The sequence below is a fragment of the Carcharodon carcharias genome, chromosome 9 (genome assembly GCF_017639515.1).
Source record: "Carcharodon carcharias isolate sCarCar2 chromosome 9, sCarCar2.pri, whole genome shotgun sequence".
NCBI classification, from domain to species: domain Eukaryota; kingdom Metazoa; phylum Chordata; class Chondrichthyes; order Lamniformes; family Lamnidae; genus Carcharodon; species Carcharodon carcharias.
The window spans coordinates 146918930-146927264 of NC_054475.1; positions in this window are offsets into that span (position 1 = coordinate 146918930).

Below are 8335 nucleotides of genomic sequence, written 5' to 3' on the forward strand. Positions count from 1 at the left end.
CCTTTGTCCTTCTAGATAATGTGAGTCAAGGGATTGACAGGTGCTGCTGAAGGAGCCTTGGTGAGTTGTTGCAGTGCATCTTGTAGATGGTAGACACTACTGTGTCCATGGTGAAGGGAACGATTGTTTAAGATGTTGGATTCGTGCTGATCAAGCAAGCTGCTTTGTCCTGGATGGTATTGAGTTTCTGGGGTGTTGGAGCTGCATTCACCTAGGCAAGTTTCTGGGGTGTTGGAGCTGTATTCACCTAGGCAAGTGGAGGGTATTCCATTACACTCCTGACTTGTGCCTTGTAGATGGTAAACAGGCATAGGGGAGTCAGGAGGTGAGTTACTCGCTGTAGAATTCCCAGCCTCTGACCTGCTCTTGTAACCACAATATTTATGTGGCTGGTCTGATCAATGGTAACTCCCAAGGTATGGATGGTGCGGGATTCAGCGATGATAGTGCCATTGATATCAAGGGGAGATTTTTGGACTTTTTGTTGGAGATATTGCTTGGCACTTGTGTGGTGCAAATCTTACTTGCCAGTTTTCAGCCCAAGCCTAAATGTCATCGAGGTCTGACTGCATGTGGCCACAAACTGCTTCATTGGGCAGAATTTTATGTCTCGCAGACAGGTGCCGCTCAGCCCAATCAGGTGTAAAAATTATCATCACACACTCGGTTGGCGGCGCCCGCCGACAATTAAAAGGCCCATTAAGCCCCTTAATCAATTAATTGAAACCTACTTTTTGCTGCCCGTCCAACCTTATGGTTGGCGGGCGGGTGAATTGGCCAAGCGCTCGTTGGATTCTTTATCCATGGGAGGGATGAGGTTTCCAACGTTAATTAACAAAAATATAAACATTTTTAAACATCATTTTTAATATGTGCCTGTTCATGTGACTGAGTCATATGTGGGGACATGTTTCCTTCATTTTAAAAATCTTTCTTTTTGTTTCTACAATTCTTCAGTTCCCTGAGGCAGCTCTGTGCCTTCAGGGAGCTTTCAATGCATGCTCCCCCACGTGCATGCGCAGACTTTAGCGCTCACACTCCTCCCGTCTCCACCCCGGCAGTGCTGAGCTTCTCAGCGCGTCTTATCACCCTGGCTGGCTGTTAATTGGCCACAGCGTGAAATCGCAGTGAGCGGCCAATCATGGGGCGGCAGACTGTTTCCCAGCCGCTCCCACACCCGCCCAACAATTGGAAAATCCTGCCCATTATCAGAGGAGTTATGAATGGTGCTGAACACTGCAATCGTGAACAAATGGCCTAATACATTTTACTGGTTTCTTAAAAAAAATCATATTCTTTTGGGGAATGTTGTGTCATTGACACAGACCAATAATGTTCACGGTCAGTATTGTTACCTACCTCTCCTTCTGCTAAGTGTCACAAGAAGATTCAGAATTTACCTCAGTGAGATGTCCTTATTGCTAAACACCATCTTGCAGTTGATATCATCTGCTTCATGAGAGTGTTTGCGCCACATTTTGAGTTGTAATTGTAAGATCAGCACCATTAGGTAGGATTGGCTATTGTCCAGATGCTGACAAGCTGGCGAAAAGTAAACTGACAAGGTTACCTCCAGTGAGGTAGCCCCGCAATTTTAACCTCTGACTTGTCAGAAGTTACTACACATGAGACACAGCAGACACAGAGGCATGATACCTGGCCTTGTGTGTTCCTAGACGTGGGAGGGAAGAAAATTCAGGCAGAGTTCCCAACCCTGATCACACTGATTCCCTAATGGGAAGTGTGTGCGCGGATCAGACTCAGTTGTGGTGTCCCCGTAGTTCAACCTGCTGACAGCTGCAGTATGTTCATGTGAAGAGTCACTACTCGGGTGAGATTCTGGAGCATCTGTGGAAATATATCTCTTGAGTCAGAAAAATAACAGAAAATAAGCATTGAGCAGGTTAATGAATTAGATTTCTCTGCACATTTGCTTCCCTCACCCAAATTCAATGATCTCCTCTCCTATCCTGTTAGCACAGATTCATACTGGAGTAGGGTTTGCTGGGTGCCGGCAGCCTTCCACTAACTTGCCCAGGAGGCAATTCTTCAGATTTGAGTCCAGACAGCCTGCATTCCTTCATACTGGGTGGTGCATTTACCTACTGAGATCATCAGGATAATCCCTCAGATTTTCTTAAGAACTGAAATATTCCAAAGTTTCAGTCAGATTAAGGGCAAAATCAATGGAAGCAAACAAGTGTGTTTTATTCCAATTTGAATGGAATTTGTGCCTATATGTCACAGAGGAGGAGAACAAGTAATTAAATGGAAACACTGCAAAGCAGCAGTAGAGTTGGATCTCAGAATTCATGCAGCTGTTTTCCCTGAGATTCAGGAGTCTGATGACCCCTCTTTTTCACTCTATCTTCCCTCTAAACTCCTGGCCATGGCTGACCTTCTCCTGACCTCTCTGAACTCTGCTCACGCCTCCCACATTCTCCAGTTTGTTTCAGTCATACTGAAGCTCTTTTAACATTTTGCTTGTAGGAAATTATTTTACGATCCAACTCTGGAGCAGCAGAGCAGAAGTGTATTGAAAGATGGTCATTCCATTAGAAAGTACTATGTCTATATTAAACAATCGAAAGCTCTCCGGGTGCGGAAGGAATTAGAATTCCACAAATTATGTAGCAGCACTGTGCACAGGAACAGAGCTCACGTCTGGAAGGAATATTAAAGAGACTGGAAATGTTTGTCTTTCCCACTGCCTCCACCTTTTTCCCTTCTTCTAACAGCATGAATTGATGCTGGGTCCAGATCCATAGAAACTGTCAGTGTTCTAGCACCTTGACCAAGCAGTTTATTTTATTTCGTATTTTTAATTGCAATTAGTCTTTGTTTACACTTCTCTGCTATCCTGTCTGCTTTCGTGTGGCACTGTGGCAGAAATGGGGAATTCAAGCAAAATGAAGCCTAACGCTGGCTGACTACTTTGTCAGTAATTTTCTTCCCTGTGGTCACACTGGGACAGCTGTTGCCCACTCTTGCTCTACTTTGGGTCTTTGAATATATTCAAGGCTGAGTTAGGTAGATTTTTGATTGACGGGTGTCAAGGTTATAGGGAAAAGACAGGCAAGTGGAGTTGAGGCCACAATCAGATCAGGCATGATCTTATTGAATGGCAGAGCAGGCTCGAGGGGCCGAGTGCCCTACTGCTCCTAATTCTTGAGTCCTTGTGTGCCGCATGTAAATGGCAGCACAAGGCCCAGATTCCTGCAAGATTCATCTTTTCTCTGTCTATGTTAATGCTGCTTCTGAAAAACACCAGGGGAAAGGATGTAGCAGGCTCTGGGAAGCAGTAACAATTGCCACAGGTGGCCCCATTGAGAGAGAGAGAGAGAGAGAAAGAGAGGGCCTATTAATGGTCCTCTCTCCTTGTGTTCCATCCCCATTACTCACCACTGTAGGCCTTGTTTACTCCTATGTCTACAAGGCCAAAGCTCCTCCTGTCCTCAGACATTTCTTCCCCGTTAATTTTGTTCCCACTTCCCCAACCCCACGTCCAAGCTTGTGGTGGTCCTGCTACAGTACTGCCGGAATCTCCCTTGGAGCTGAAGGTCGCCTCCCAATTGGGAATCCTGCCAACAGTCTGTAATGCATCGATAATATGCATCAGCCCAAAAGATGGATTGGGTTTGGGACAAGATCAAAGTGGTGGGTGGAAGTTGTTCTGCCAGAATTCTACTCCAAAGAGGGTGGGATAAAATTTGGCCCCTGCTGGGTCAGTTTTACCAATGCGAAAAGGGTGCAGCAAAAGTCAGTATTGGGAATCAGCATTGTTCCGATGAATATGTTTACAGATACTGCTACATTGGCATAGAATTGCTCAAGTGCCCATGGTGACGGCCTGAAATAAATGTTAAGCCTCTTACATATGTAAATATGGAGGGTAAAGGTGGTGCAGGATCCCTGCACTAAATTGGTCAGCAACTGAGCAGAGCGGGCTGCAGGATTATTCAGCAGCCATCACCAAATATGTGGAGCCAGCTCTGCAGCACATCTCAAGGCTGTTTCCAACTCATAATCAGTCACTCTCTTCCAGAACTTACCCGAGGACCAATGCCCTAATTGGGGAACTGCCTTTGAAGAAGCAGCAAGTGTCAGTAGCTCACCCAAATCATTGTGGTGAGCCTTAAGACTAGGATTGCCAACTGTGATTCCTGGAGGTTTTAACCCTTACACTCCAGCCATTAGTCGGCCAACACATCCATCCTTGTGACGCACTGCCTTCCTAAACCAATTGCAAAGCAAAAAGATTCATTACCCAATTGGATGATGTTTGACTATCAGCCAAACAGCCTTTTTTCCCCCATTTTCAATGTTTTTATATCTGGGAAAAAGAAATGTTAAAAGAAGATTACAAAAAAATTTTTTTTTAATGTCGCTGTGATTTTTCACAGGTTTGTACACAGCAGTGTCCTGAAGATTGATCTTCAATTCCTGGAGACTCCAGGCCAATCCTGGAGGGTTGGCAACTGTACTTGAGACCCAATTTTGGGCTAGCCTCAAGCCTCTCAGTAGCGCCATCTGCATGCCTTTTATTAATTACTGAAAACTGGCCAAAGTCAATTTCTATCCCAGTATTCCCAAATAACGTGTTGACAATCACAACACTAAATTCCATTTATTTGCTGTATTTAAAAATGAGCAGGGTATTTATAAAAGGTAGAATAAAAAACAACTGATGTTAAGAAATAGTGGGAGAATTAAGGGAGATGATGGTTTTAAGAAAACCTTTATTTATGATCACAACTAACTTATTGTCCCATACCTATTAATAAGAGGCAAGATATTTGGGTCACTCAGCTACATTTTAACAGAAGCAGCAGATGCCTGTACTCCTTGGTTTAGTTGTGTCCTACAAGATGGGGAGTTCAAGTTTCTTGCTCACTAAAAACTGAGAGAGCAGCAACTTGTTCATTATAAAATGGGCATCAAATAGTTGTAGTGGATGTCGATCCCCAGGCATGTCTGCGACACATCTCCGATACCGTGACAAGTAAGGAAACGCTGGGGGGGGTCTGTGATGCCCGATCAGGTGATTTTTTTTTTTGGGTGATAGGGACCAGCTGTGAGGTCTTCTAAATGCATGAAAGCCCCTGCTCACACCAGGGTGTCAGTCCTTATTACTACTTAAAAGAATTGGTACTTAAAAGAAGAAAACTGAAAATAAAGTGAATTACAGAAAATGAACCAATCCTTACAACAATAGCACAAGAAATTGTAAATTATTACAGCAACATGAGAAAATTGTCATTACAGAATTACCAGCTACTAAAATAATGCTTCAATGTGGCATAATACACATGCTAAATATATGCAAATATCCGGTGATGGAGCAAAGGAAGGACACCTAATAATATAACCATGGTAACACCATGGTTATAGCTTGCATTTATATGACACCTGTAATGCAGGAAAAAAAGCTCAATAATTTCCCTCTTCACTGTCTATAGCACATTCTGGGTATATCCTGGCAGGACAAAATCACGAATGTGGCAGTCCTCTCAAAGGTTGAGCTCCTGAGAGTGTTGACATGATTCAAACAGAGGTGGCTTTAGTGGACCAGGCATGTCTGCAGGATGGGAGATATACGCATAACCAAGGACTTTCCATATGGTGAGGTAGCCAGGACCAAATGACCAGTGAAGGCTCTGCTTCAACGATGTTTGCATGAGTGTATGAAGGCCCTAAAGATCAACTATCATACCTGGGAGTCACCAGCTGGCGAAAGAGGGAAATAGCAACACTTCCTCTGGTCTGGCGTGCATCGCCATGATGACCAGTAGCTTCTACAGCTTGGCAAAAGGTGCCAATACCATAAACAACACATACAACGTCACTTGGCAGCTTCATATGTCACATTTGTGGCCAAGGATTGGCCTACACAGTCACCGTCTCTCTAGGATTGGCCTTCACAGTCATCAGCTGAAAGCACAACTATCAGTCATGGGGCACAGGGAGCAGGGGGAAGGAGGGATGGCGGTGGAATGATGTTTTATCTCTTGCTCCTCATGGTCTGAGTGGCTAGGCCTACAAGACCTCCTGCCTTCTCACCACTGTTACCAACTTTGCAGGATTGGCCTGAAGCTTCCAGGGATTGAAGGTCAATCTCCAGGATACTGCTGTGTACAACCCTAGAGAAAAATCATTGGGGCATGAAAAAATATTGGGATTTTGTCATTTCTTTTGAACATTTCTCTTTGCCAGATATAAAATTATTAAAAATGGGGAAAAAGTGCTGTTTGGCTGAGATTCAAGCATCACCCAATTGAATAATGAGTCTCTTTGCTTTCCAATTGGTGTAGGAAGGCAGTACATTACAAGGATGGATGTGTTGGCCGACTACTGGCTGGAATGGTGGGGTGGGGGGGGGGGGGCAAGTCATGTGATTAAAATCTCCAGGAGTATATTTAATCATAGTTGGCAACCTGTAGTAATTATGGTTTTACTTAGTGTGCAATGTATCTTTAAGAATAATGCTTGTTAGGCAGGACCATATGACCTGTAGTATCCAATAGGAGAGTAGCACAGGCTACCTCAGCAGTCTGTGTAGGGATAGAGTTGGAGTTGAAGGCACATGTGTAGTTGCTGCTGAGTATATTATAAATAAACGTAAAGTTTCCACCCAAGAAATGTCTGCTGATCAACACTGTCACTAATAATACAACTCAGCCACCCTACAACAAACTGGTGATGAGGATAAAACAGGATTGAACAGAAGAAATCAAGTTAAAAAGAAATCGGCAAGTAGATCGCCCAGTGATTGTAAGTAGAAAGCTCTGTTAGAATTGAAGAAGTTATCCTCTCTCAAAATGCCACAATTTGGGAGAATTGATCCTTTGAACCTGCCACAGATGATTGGTCTCAATACATAGAATGCCTCACATTCTTTTTTCAAGTGAACAAGATTACGGGGAAGAGAAGAGGTGAATGATCCTCTTCAGTACTTGTGGGAGCAAAACTTACAGATTGATTTGAAGTTTGATGGCACCCAGTGCCCCAGATTTGAAAAATTTTGATGAATTGGTGGATCTTGTGAACGGTCACTTTCAACCCGAGCCCTCAGTCATGATGCAGAGGTAAAGGTTTAATTCGCAAAATACAGCCCCGAGTGAAACAATTGCATGCCACATGGCAAATTTGAAGCAGCTAATGGAACATTGTGAGTTTAATACGACTCAGAATGATATGTTCAGAGATCATTTAGTGTGAGGTGTGAAAGAGGACATTATTCGGAAAAGATTATAGTTCGAAGTGAATCTGGATTTCAAGAAGGTGCCAGAGATAGCGCTGGCCATGGAAAGTGCAGTAAAAAATTTAAAAGCAATACAGGGTGTGCAAAATGGCACTGTCCTCCTCATCAGGCAGGAAACCTCAGCCGAAAGAGGCGCAAAAAAAGCGAGACTCCGCCGAGAAATGGGATGCAGCCCTTGCTAGCCGAAGAATAAAGAAAAATAACTTTGCAGCAAAATTGAAGAATAATTTTAATGGAGGCGGAAACAATCAATCTTTTAGCGATTGGCATTTTAAAAAAAGGAATGCTACTATTGTCACAGAAATGGACATATAACGAAGCAATGCAAGGAAAGAGTCACACAGGCTTGTAAACAAAAGAAGAAGCCCAATGAAATCCACAATTTAGAAGAGCCTGAAACAACAAATTCACACATTTACTCGTTGTTTAATCTGAAAGTTGGAAAGACAGAACCAATATTGGTCATAGTGAAACTAAATAGCAAACTTGCTTGAATGGAAGTGGACATGGGAGTTTCCACTACAGTAATTGGGGAACATACCTTCAGATATTTGAATAATGGTGAACATCAATTAAGTTTAAAGAAACAGCCGCTAAGCCAAAAACATGTACAGGTGAAGACATTCAAGTAAAAGGCATAAGCAGAGTAACTGTCCATCATGGAAGCTAGTCAGCAAAGTTACCCTTCATGGTGGTAGCAGGTGAAGGGCCAAGCCTCCTGGGGTGAAATTGGTTAAGGGAGATTAAGTTAGAATGGGCTAAAACTTTCCAGTTGAGAGCAAGTGGACTACCAGAGCTACTTAGAAAGTATGCCACCATCTTTAAGGATGAACTGGGGAAAATCCAGGGCCTGCAGGCCAAGATTCATGAGGCTCCGGAAGCAACTCCTTGCTTCATGAAGGCGAAACCGGTGCCATATGCCCTGCGAGCAAAAGCTGGCATTGAACTGAACAAGCTAGAGAAACTGGGCATTATAAAGCCTGTTAAGTTCTCAGAATGGGCAGCATTCATAGTCCCCGTCCTTAAACCCGACCAAAGCGTCCGAATTTGTGGAGACTACAAACTGACGGTTAA